The 11,551-nt window shown below is 43.8% G+C and overlaps 1 long non-coding RNA gene across 1 annotated transcript; it reads right to left on the bottom strand.

The window, feature by feature from the left end:
- Positions 1-263: 263 nt before the first annotated feature.
- LOC141629779 (uncharacterized) lies at positions 264-2,015 on the bottom strand. The gene is made up of 2 exons (XR_012537352.1): positions 1,941-2,015; positions 264-426 (listed from the first exon to the last, which is right to left on the bottom strand). It is a non-coding gene; the product is annotated as an uncharacterized LOC141629779 (long non-coding RNA).
- Between the last annotated feature and the right edge of the window lie 9,536 nt (positions 2,016-11,551).

Raw genomic sequence — 11,551 nt, 5'->3', positions numbered from 1 at the left:
TTTTACTCCGTTTCTTTTTTCTTGTAGGTAGTTAGTTACTATTGTAATAACAGTTAAAAAATAAAGGAAATGATAAATACATTTAATACCCTAAAATAGTTAGTTAGTTACCTTGAAGCTTGGCCACTGCTGTGACACCCCTCGATGAGGTAACTAAAAGTAACTAGTAAATCGTGGCGGAAACACGAGATTTTTAAAACTTTTAAGACTCCTAACGAAGTCCAACGCGGGGCATCACCAACACGATGAATAAGTTCAGTTAGTTAAGTTTAAGTTTACAACACAAGTCTATTTATTGGGGAAAAGATATCCCACGAATTAACATAAGTTCAAGAGTAGGTGAGTCTATTATGTAATAACTAATAAGGTCCGAGGTAAGAACTCGCTAGCTCACACGGTCTTGCCCACTTAAGCTTCATCACCAACCTGTCATTCATAATAAATATGAAAGCCACAGTCAGTGGGGAGTAACTCAGGGTTCTCCCAGCCACAATATGTCAAAATACAAGTAATTAAGAATTTAATTAAATAAACAAGCATGAGAGTAACATACTTACGGTGACGAGAGGATCATGATTAGTATACAAAATGCAATAAGAGTAGTTACGCATAAATGAGAGAAGAATTATTAGATCAAACTGTCACACATCAACCCGACTCGAATGTAAGACAATTACAAAGTATAGACTCAAACAAGACAACCCTCTAGACTCCAACCTCTTGGTAGGACGACGATCATAATACGGTCCTAGTCTAAACCTGGCGGACTCTCGGGATGGACGACACCCGATTCGACAAACGATACCAAATCGTATCCAAGACTCGAAATATGGTACACCTAACCGTGCCCGAACTCGAGTAACCTCAAGCGGAACCTTGTCACCTAACCGTGACCCCCGGTCCGAAAAGGCGGAAGGAAAAATAGCCCAACTCGGAAACAATGGCACCTAACCGTGACCCAATGTCCGAGGGCAAATAAATAGGGAATGTCGAGTAGTCTCACAATGTAAAACGTCACACTCGGGTCCGAACAAGAACCATAACCATTATGCATGATCATAACATTAATGAGTCTTAAAGTAACCAATTATCAATAGGAAAGAAGATGCATGCATAGCTCAATCATTATTAGAAGTCGCAAGTGAAATAGAACAAACAGGGGACTCCCAGTAGGGTGGTGTCTGCGGCCGCCAAGCCACCGGTGGGACAACATGTCAAAATCAGAAATTTAATAAAACTTACAGTGCACTCCCAGCCGGTCAGTAGACCGGCCGCCGGTCACCCGGCTGGGACTACAGCCAAATTTCAAAAACTCATAAAAACCTTTAGTGCACTCCCAGCCGGTCACCCGGCTGCCGGTCACCCGGCTGGGAATACAGCCAAATTTCAAAAACTCAAAAAAGGCCTTCAGTGTACTCCCGGTAGGTCACCACCGCCCGGTCACCCTACTGGGAATACTGACAAACTCAAAATCACCTAAAAATACTCGGTGTACTCCCAGTAGGTCAAGAGACCGCCGCCGATCACCCTGGGACTACAGCCTTTCTAAAATATGCTCAAAACTTACAGGAAACTCCCAGCCGGTCAGTAGACCGGCCGCCGGTCACCCGGCTGGGACTACAAACACACGGGTTCAATGCAAAACACTTCCAAACCATTTGAATCCAACAAAAATCGTTTCCCATCAATTGTTTACGTATCCTAGCATGATTCTAACTCGGAAAAACAACATATTTGAGCATGTGAATGGGTAATTTCGGATTCAAGAGATGTAGCATGAGATTTTCATCCAAACATGTGAGAATTGCAAACAAGCATGATATTCAACATCCAAACTAGCACCAATCATGAAAGATACAACTTTTAACATTCATATGAGATTATAACTACATAAAACCACACAATTCTAACATAAAAGTCGAGTAACCCATCACCGTTACCTTTTTGCACTTCAATCTTCTAAAGACTCGTCAATGATGTAGCTATCCTCCTCCGGGTTGTCCAAGTTCTCCCCTAAACACAAAAATAAAGATATTAAGTCAAGAATTCACATCCTTGAAAGATGATAATTTCGAAATAGAGAGAAAGATGACAACTTTCTTACTTAGAAAGAAAGGAAATGAGAAAAGGAAGAGAATGGCGCGAAAAGGAACGAGATTGGTGAAGAATTGAGTGAGATATGGTGGTTTTAGGGTTAGTAAGGGAAGGTTCAACAATGGTGGGGTGGTTGTTGGGAAATTTCAGAAATTACAAGTGAGGGAGATGAAGTTGTGAGGGTTTAGTTGAGGTTTTGTGTAGAGAAAAGAGGGGGAAAAAGGCCCATGAGTCAAGTTAAGCCCAATAACTCAAAATGAGTCGGTATCCACTAGAATTTTCGTCCCAAGTCTACTATAACTCGAGTCGGAGAATAATATTATTAAAAATCTACACTATTATTACCGTTACGATATTTTAGGAAAATAAGCTTTAAATAATAATTATTTAATATAAATTACTTAAAAGTTTATTTAAATTATAAGGAAAGGGCGGGGTGTTACAATCATCCCACCTTTTAAAAAGTTTCGCCCTCGAAACTTGAAGCGAAAAGGCATTACCTTAAGAAAACAAACTAGGGTACTTGACACGCATGGAAGCCTCCGGCTCCCAAGTCTCTTCTTCTACATCACCACACTTCCACAAAACCTTCACCAAGGGCACCACTTTGCTCCTTAGCTTCTTCTCCTTCTTATCCAAAATCTTAATCGGTCTCTCCTCGAAGGAAAGACTAGGCTCAAGCTCGGGAATCTCATTTTGCAACACATGACTAGGGTCGCTAATGTATTTCCTAAGTTGAGAAACATGAAAGACATCATGAACTTTACCCAAACTCGGGGGCAAATCCAACTTATAAGCCACGGCACCAATCCTCTTTATCACTTCATAAGGTCCAATGTACTTTGGACTCAACTTCCCTTTGACTCCAAATCTCTTTACTCCTTTCATCGGGGACACTTTCAAGAACACTTTATCTCCAACTTCAAATTCCAAGGGTCGACGGCGAACATCGGCATAGGACTTCTGGCGATCTTGGGCGGCTTTCATTCTTTCACGGATGAGCTTCACTTGATCAATCGTCTCGGCTAACTTGTCGGGTCCTAGATCACGGACATCACTTGCTTGGTCCTAACAAATTGGACTACGGCATTTCCTTCCATAAAGGGCTTCATAAGGGGCCATCTTGATAGAAGCATGATAACTATTGTTGTAAGAAAATTCCACCAAAGGTAAGCTCTTCTCCCAACTAGAATGAAAATCAAGGGCACAAGCACGCAACAAGTCTTCTAGAGTTTGAATTGTCCTCTCGGATTGTCCATCGGTAGCGGCATGAAAAGCGGTACTCATCAACAACTTACTACCCATAGCATCTTGCAAAGCTTTCCAAAATCTTGAACAAAACCTCGGGTCACGATCCGAAACGATCTCCTTAGGAACACCATGGTAACGAACGATCTCTTCAACATAAGCACTAGCAAGACGGTCTAAACTCCAAGTCTCTTTGATAGGAATGAACCTAGCACACTTGGTCAACCTATCCACAACAACCCATACGGCATCCTTTCCACCAACGGTCTTAGGCAAAGCCTTCACAAAATCCATGGAAATGGACTCCCACTTCCATAAAGGAACCTCCAATGGTTGTAGCAAACCACCGGGTCTCTTATGCTCGATCTTCACTTGTTGACAAGTAAGACACCTTCCAACATATGACACAATGTCATTCTTCATGTTAGGCCACCAAAACTGAAGCTTCAAATCCTTATACATCTTGTCTCCTCCGGGGTGAATCGAATAAGGTGATAGATGAGCTTCATCTAGAACTCTCTTCCTCAAGTCAACGGCATCGGGCACATACATGCGTCCTCGGTAACGAAGGTAACCTCTAGCATCAATCTCACAATCCTTTGCTTTCCCTTCAAGAAGCTTGGCTTGAAAACTTTTAAAGGTAGCATCGTCCACAAGGCTATCTAGAATCTCACGGTGAAGAACGGGCTCGGCAACCATAGCACCAAGATAATCAAAACCACTCTCTACAAGTTGCATACCTAACTTACGAAACTCGGCACAAAGGTCATCGGGGAGCACACGAATAGCACTCAAGGAATGAGTAGACTTCCTACTAAGGGCATCGGCAACCACATTTTCCTTTCCTTCATGATACAACAACTCCATGTCGTAATCATTCACCAATTCCAACCATCGTCGTTGTCTCATATTCAAATCCTTTTGGGTGAAGATGTACCTCAAACTCTTATGGTCGGAGTAGATACGGCAATGGACTCCAATGAGGTAGTGTCTCCACATCTTCAAAGCATGAACAATGGCGGCTAACTCCAAATCATGAGTGGGATAGTTCACCTCATGAACTCTCAATTGTCGCGAAGCATAGGCAACAACTCTTCTATTTTGCATAAGAACACAACCTAAACCCATCTTAGAAGCATCACAAAACACATCAAAGTCGACTCCATCCTCGGGCAAGGTCAACACGGGGGCGGTAGTCAACCTCTTCTTCAACTCTTGGAATGCACTTTCACAAGCTTCGGTCCACACAAACTAGGTCTCTTTCTTCAAAAGTTGAGTCATGGGTCTAGCAAGCTTGGAAAAATCTTTCACAAAGCGACGGTAGTAACCCGCCAAACCCAAGAAACTACGGATTTCACCAACGTCGGTTGGACTCTTCCACTCGATCACGGCTTCAATCTTCGAAGGGTCCACCATGACACCATCCTTAGATATTACATGGCCTAGAAAAGACACCTTAGACAACCAAAATTCACACTTGGAGAATTTGGCAAACCACTTTTGACGACGGAGGATTCCCAAAATGATACGGAGGTGATCGGCATGCTCTTCTTCGGACTTGGAAAAGATGAGGATATCGTCGATGAAGACCACAACACACTTGTCTAAGAACTCACAGAAAGTCCGGTTCATTTGGTCCATGAAGATAGAAGGGGCATTGGTTAAACCAAAGGGCATCACCTTAAACTCGAAATGTCCATATCTCGTGCTAAAGGCGGTCTTAGGGATATCGGACTCACGAACGGGGATTTGGTGATAACCGGATCTCAAATCAATTTTGGAGAAAGTAGAAGCACCTTTGAGTTGATCAAACAAATCTTCAATTCTTGGTAGAGGATACTTGTTCTTGATGGTAACACGGTTAAGCTCACGGTAGTCAATGCAAAGTCTCATGGATCCATCTTTCTTCTTCACAAAGAGAACGGGAGCACCCCAAGGCGAGGCACTAGGTCTAATGAATCCTTTCTCAATCATCTCATCAAGTTGCTTTCTCAACTCCTTCAACTCGGTTGGCGCCATACGGTACGGGGCTTTAGCAATCGGTCCGGTTCCAGGTACAAGGTCGATAGAAAACTCAACATCTCGCTCGGGAGGAATTAGGGCAATTCTTCGGGAAAGACATCGGGGAACTCACAAACCACGGGCACTTCTTCGATCTTTGGTAAGGAAGGGGAGGTAGAAGTCACCACACAAAGAAAGATTTGGTAACCTTTCCTCCTCATACTCATCAATTTCAAAGCGGAAATCAACTTCACACCTTCTTGGGAACGGACTCCTCTATAGGACACACGAGTGCCTAACGGACTCTTGAGGCGAATCTTTTGGTCTCTACACTCGAATCTTGCATCATACTTTGACAACCAATCCATACCCAAAATTACATCGAATTCCTCAAGGGGAAAACGAAGTAGGTTAGCGGGGAACAAGGTTCCGGAAATAGAGATAGGAATATCGGAGAAAGTGAGGGAACAAGAGAACATTTCTCCGGAAGGTAAGGATATAGAAGTTTCCTCACTAGGAATTGGTTCAATGGCTAGCTTTTCCGAGAACTTGGAAGACATAAAAGATAAAGATGCGCCGGTATCAAATAAAATGAGGCAAGGTTGATCAAAAATTGAGAACATACCCGTAATGATATCGGGATGAGCGGCGGCTTCGGCTCGACTCATGACAAAGATAGTTCCTCTTGGCCTAGCATTTGGAGTAGGGGCATTCTTCTTCTCGGGGCAATCGGCAACACGATGTCCGGGCTTCTTACAATGAAAGCAAGTCAAGGGCTTGCCATAGCATCCAACTCCGGGGTGTAGAGCTTGTCTACAATGGTAGCACTTACGGTCCTTCTCAAGTTCATTAGTTGGTGATGGAACTTGTCCTCTAGGTTCTTGGACTCTGGGTCCTTGTCCTCCATGGTCTTGCATCCTTGGCACAAACCTTCTCTTGTTGGCATAGTTTGGAGTAGAAGGCACAAATGGTCTCTTGCCATGAAAGTTAGAACGGTAAGAATGAGAAGAGGAGTGGATTTTGGAATCTTCTTCAATGGCCTTCAAAGAGCTTTCGGCCCAAATGGCATCATCATAAACTTCCACAAAGGTAGTTGAGCTTCTTCTCACCATGCTTTCCACCTTAGGATTCAACTTGTTCTTGTAGAAGTAGACACGATCCTCTTCATCTTTCACGAACTTGGAGGCATAATGAGCAAGTTCATTAAACTTGTCGGTGTAGGCTTGAATTGATAGCTTCCCTTGTTTGAAGTCCATGAATTCCTTCAATCTTTGTTGCTTGAGCTCCTTAGGGTAGAAGCGGGTCTCCACAAGTGACTTGAAGCGGTTCCAATCAAAGTTGGGGTCTTGAGTAGCGGTAGGACCGGTCAAAGTCCACCACCTATCGGCTTCCTTCACAAGAAAGTGAGAGTCTAACCTCACCTTGTCCTCCTCTCGGGCATCAAAGAGAGAGAAGTTCTTCTCCATATCACGAAACCACTCCGAGAGAGCAACGGGATCCACTTCACCACCATAGGTCTTAGCCTTGTTCCTTGCTAGTTGACTTGCAATCCAAGCATAACTTCCTTGACGGTTAGCTTCGGGTGCAAGGGGAGCGGGTTGAGCATTTTGTTGATTAGCAAGTACTTGAGTGAGGGCTTGCATGATAGCATTTTCCACTTGGGTTGGTCGTGCCATCTTGCACAAGAGCAAACAAGTTAGAACCTAACACAAAACATACACAAAAAGGCTACCAACTTAGGTCCTTAATTCTACCCATCTCTCATTCATTATTCAAGGTCAAGTGAGAATTTTAAGTTGGGGTACACGTGTGTGCGTCGGGAGCAATATATGCTCTGATACCAACTGTGACACCCCTCGATGAGGTAACTAAAAGTAACTAGTAAATCGTGGCGGAAACACGAGATTTTTAAAACTTTTAAGACTCCTAACGAAGTCCAACGCGGGGCATCACCAACACGATGAATAAGTTCAGTTAGTTAAGTTTAAGTTTACAACACAAGTCTATTTATTGGGGAAAAGATATCCCACGAATTAACATAAGTTCAAGAGTAGGTGAGTCTATTATGTAATAACTAATAAGGTCCGAGGTAAGAACTCGCTAGCTCACACGGTCTTGCCCACTTAAGCTTCATCACCAACTTGTCATTCATAATAAATATGAAAGCCACGGTCGGTGGGGAGTAACTCGGGGTTCTCCCGGCCACAATATGTCAAAATACAAGTAATTAAGAATTTAATTAAATAAACAAGCATGAGAGTAACATACTTACGGTGACGAGAGGATCATGATTAGTATACAAAATGCAATAAGAGTAGTTACGCATAAATGAGAGAAGAATTATTAGATCAAACTGTCACACATCAACCCGACTCGAATGTAAGACAATTACAAAGTATAGACTCAAACAAGACAACCCTCTAGACTCCAACCTCTTGGTAGGACGACGATCATAATACGGTCCTAGTCTAAACTGGCGGACTCTCGGGATGGACGACACCCGATTCGACAAACGATACCAAATCGTATCCAAGACTCGAAATATGGTACACCTAACCGTGCCCGAACTCGAGTAACCTCAAGCGGAACCTTGTCACCTAACCGTGACCCCCGGTCCGAAAAAGGCGGAAGGAAAAATAGCCCAACTCGGAAACAATGGCACCTAACCGTGACCCAATGTCCGAGGGCAAATAAATAGGGAATGTCGAGTAGTCTCACAATGTAAAACGTCACACTCGGGTCCGAACAAGAACCATAACCATTATGCATGATCATAACATTAATGAGTCTTAAAGTAACCAATTATCAATAGGAAAGAAGATGCATGCATAGCTCAATCATTATTAGAAGTCGCAAGTGAAATAGAACAAACAGGGGACTCCCGGTAAGGTGGTGTACCGGCCGCCACAGGCCACCGGCTGGGACAACATGTCAAAATCGAAATTTAATAAAACTTACAAAGTGCACTCCCAAATGGTCGGTGAGACCGGCCCGCCGATCACCCTACTGGGACTACTGACCAAATTTCAAAAACTCATAAAAACCTTTAGTGCACTCCCGGTAGGTCACCCGGCTGCGGTCACCCACTGGGAATACACCAAATTTCAAAAACTCAAAAAAGGCCTTGAGTGTACTCCCGGTAGGTCACCCGCCGCGGTCACCCTACTGGGAATACTGACCAAACTCAAAATCACCTAAAAAATACTCGGTGTACTCCCAGTGGTCAAGAGACCGGCCGCACGGATCACCCTACTGGGACTACTGACCTTTCTAAAATATGCTCAAAACTTACAGAAACTCCCGGCCCGGTCAGTGAGGCCGCCGCGTCATCACCCTACTGGGACTACAAACACACGGGTTCAATGCAAAACACTTCCAAACCATTTGAATCCAACAAAAATCGTTTCCCATCAATTGTTTACGTATCCTAGCATGATTCTAACTCGGAAAAACAACATATTTGAGCATGTGAATGGGTAATTTCGGATTCAAGAGATGTAGCATGAGATTTTCATCCAAACATGTGAGAATTGCAAACAAGCATGATATTCAACATCCAAACTAGCACCAATCATGAAAGATACAACTTTTAACATTCATATGAGATTATAACTACATAAAACCACACAATTCTAACATAAAAGTCGAGTAACCCATCACCGTTACCTTTTTGCACTTCAATCTTCTAAAGACTCGTCAATGATGTAGCTATCCTCCTCCGGGTTGTCCAAGTTCTCCCCTAAACACAAAAATAAAGATATTAAGTCAAGAATTCACATCCTTGAAAGATGATAATTTCGAAATAGAGAGAAAGATGACAACTTTCTTACTTAGAAAGAAAGGAAATGAGAAAAGGAAGAGAATGGCGCGAAAAGGAACGAGATTGGTGAAGAATTGAGTGAGATATGGTGGTTTTAGGGTTAGTAAGGGAAGGTTCAACAATGGTGGGGTGGTTGTTGGGAAATTTCAGAAATTACAAGTGAGGGAGATGAAGTTGTGAGGGTTTAGTTGAGGTTTTGTGTAGAGAAAAGAGGGGGAAAAAGGCCCATGAGTCAAGTTAAGCCCAATAACTCAAAATGAGTCGGTATCCACTAGAATTTTCGTCCCAAGTCTACTATAACTCGAGTCGGAGAATAATATTATTAAAAATCTACACTATTATTACCGTTACGATATTTTAGGAAAATAAGCTTTAAATAATAATTATTTAATATAAATTACTTAAAAGTTTATTTAAATTATAAGGAAAGGGCGGGGTGTTACAACTGCAGTCCCCGAAAGGGGTGGCTTACATGCTCCATGTGTTGGTGCGAGAATGCATGGACCCGGGGGGGATTCAACCTCCTCGTCAACATATTTTTTTAAAAAAAAAAAAAAAACGACACCCGACGGACCAAGTAAACCTTTTTTTTTTTTTTTTTTTTAGTATAACAGGGGCGGGGGGAACGGGACGAGAAAGAGTTTAGAGTTGGATTAAGCGGATCCTTGCTTCTCATTTGAACGCGGCAAGACAAAAAGACACCCTAGAGGGGCCGAGTGAACCCTTTTTTTTTTGGGGGGGGGGGGGGGGGTATCCTAAAATGGGACGGGAAAGGGTTTAGGGTTTGATTAGGCGGACCGCTACCGCGGATCCCCCTAATCAAACCCTAAACCCTTTCCCTTGCTTGTCATTCGAAGGCGGCAAGACAAAAAGACACCCTAGAGGGGACGAGTGAACCCTTTTTTGGGGGGTCGGGTATCCTAAAACGGGACGGGAAAGGGTTTAGGGTTTGATTAGGCGGACCGCTACCGCAGATCCCCCTAATCAAACCCTAAACCCTTTCCCTTGCTTCTCATTCGAAGGCCGCAAGACAAAAAGACACCCTAGAGGGGACGAGTGAACCCTTTTTTGAGGGGCCGGGTATCCTAAAACGGGATGGGAAAGGGTTTAGGGTTTTATTAGGCGGACCGCTACCGTGGATCCCCCTGATCAAACCCTAAACCCTTTCCCTTGCTTGTCATTCGAAGGCGGCAAGACAAAAAGACACCCTGGAGGGGACGAGTGAACCCTTTTTTGGGGGGCCGGGCATCCTAAAACGGGACGGGAAAGGGTTTAGGGTTTGATTAGGCGGACCGCTACCGCGGATCCCCCTAATCAAACCCTAAACCCTTTTCCTTGGTTGTCATTCGAAGGCGGCAAGACAAAAAGACACCCTAGAGGGGACGAGTGAACCCTTTTTTGGGGGGCCGGGTATACTAAAACGGGACGGGAAAGGGTTTAGGGTTTGATTAGGCGGACCGCTACCGCGGATCCCCCTAATCAAACCCTAAACCCTTTCCCTTGCTTCTCATTCGAAGGCGGCAAGACAAAAAGACACCCTAGAGGGGACGAGTGAACCCTTTTTTGGGGGGCCGGGTATCCTAAAACGGGACGGGAAAGGGTTTAGGGTTTGATTAGGCGGACCGCTACCGCGGATCCCACTAATAAAACCCTAAACCCTTTCCCTTGGTTTTCATTCGAAGGCGGCAAGACAAAAAGACACCCTAGAGGGGACGAGTGAACCCTTTTTTGGGGGGCCGGGTATCCTAAAACGGGACGGGAAAGGGTTTAGGGTTTGATTAGGCGGACCGCTACCGCGGATCCCCCTAATCAAACCCTAAACCCTTTCCCTTGCTTCTCATTCGAAGGCGGCAAGACAAAAAGACACCCTAGAGGGGACGAGTGAACCCTTTTTTGGGGGGCCGTGTATCCTAAAACGGGACGGGAAAGGGTTTAGGGTTTGATTAGGCGGACCGCTACCGCGGATCCCCCTAATCAAACCCTAAACCCTTTCCCTTGCTTATCATTCGAAGGCGGCAAGACAAAAAGACACCCTAGAGGGGACGAGTGAACCCTTTTGGGGGACGGGATTAAAATTAGGGGGCTGAGTATCTTAAAACGGGACAGTGAAGGATTTATGGTTGCATTAGGCAGACAACGGTCTGCCTAGTTCAACCTCAAACCCAATCCCTTATTTTAAGAGGATAATCTTTGAAAGAAATGCGGGGTTAAAGCTTTGGTACATCGTTACATAGTAATATGGACATTTGTAAAATGTTGAAAGTACATTATAGTTGATCAGTCTTGTAACTGGCTTTACATTAGAAAGGGTCAATTCTAAACAGTTAAAGCTTAGGTAGATGATAATAATTTAGATTGAAATAAACATTCATAATAAATCGCTAATAT

The sequence above is a fragment of the Silene latifolia genome, chromosome 2 (genome assembly GCF_048544455.1).
Source record: "Silene latifolia isolate original U9 population chromosome 2, ASM4854445v1, whole genome shotgun sequence".
Taxonomy (NCBI): Eukaryota; Viridiplantae; Streptophyta; class Magnoliopsida; order Caryophyllales; family Caryophyllaceae; genus Silene; species Silene latifolia.
Note: the sequence above shows the minus strand (reverse complement) of the source record. Positions and strands in the feature narration are given on the sequence as shown.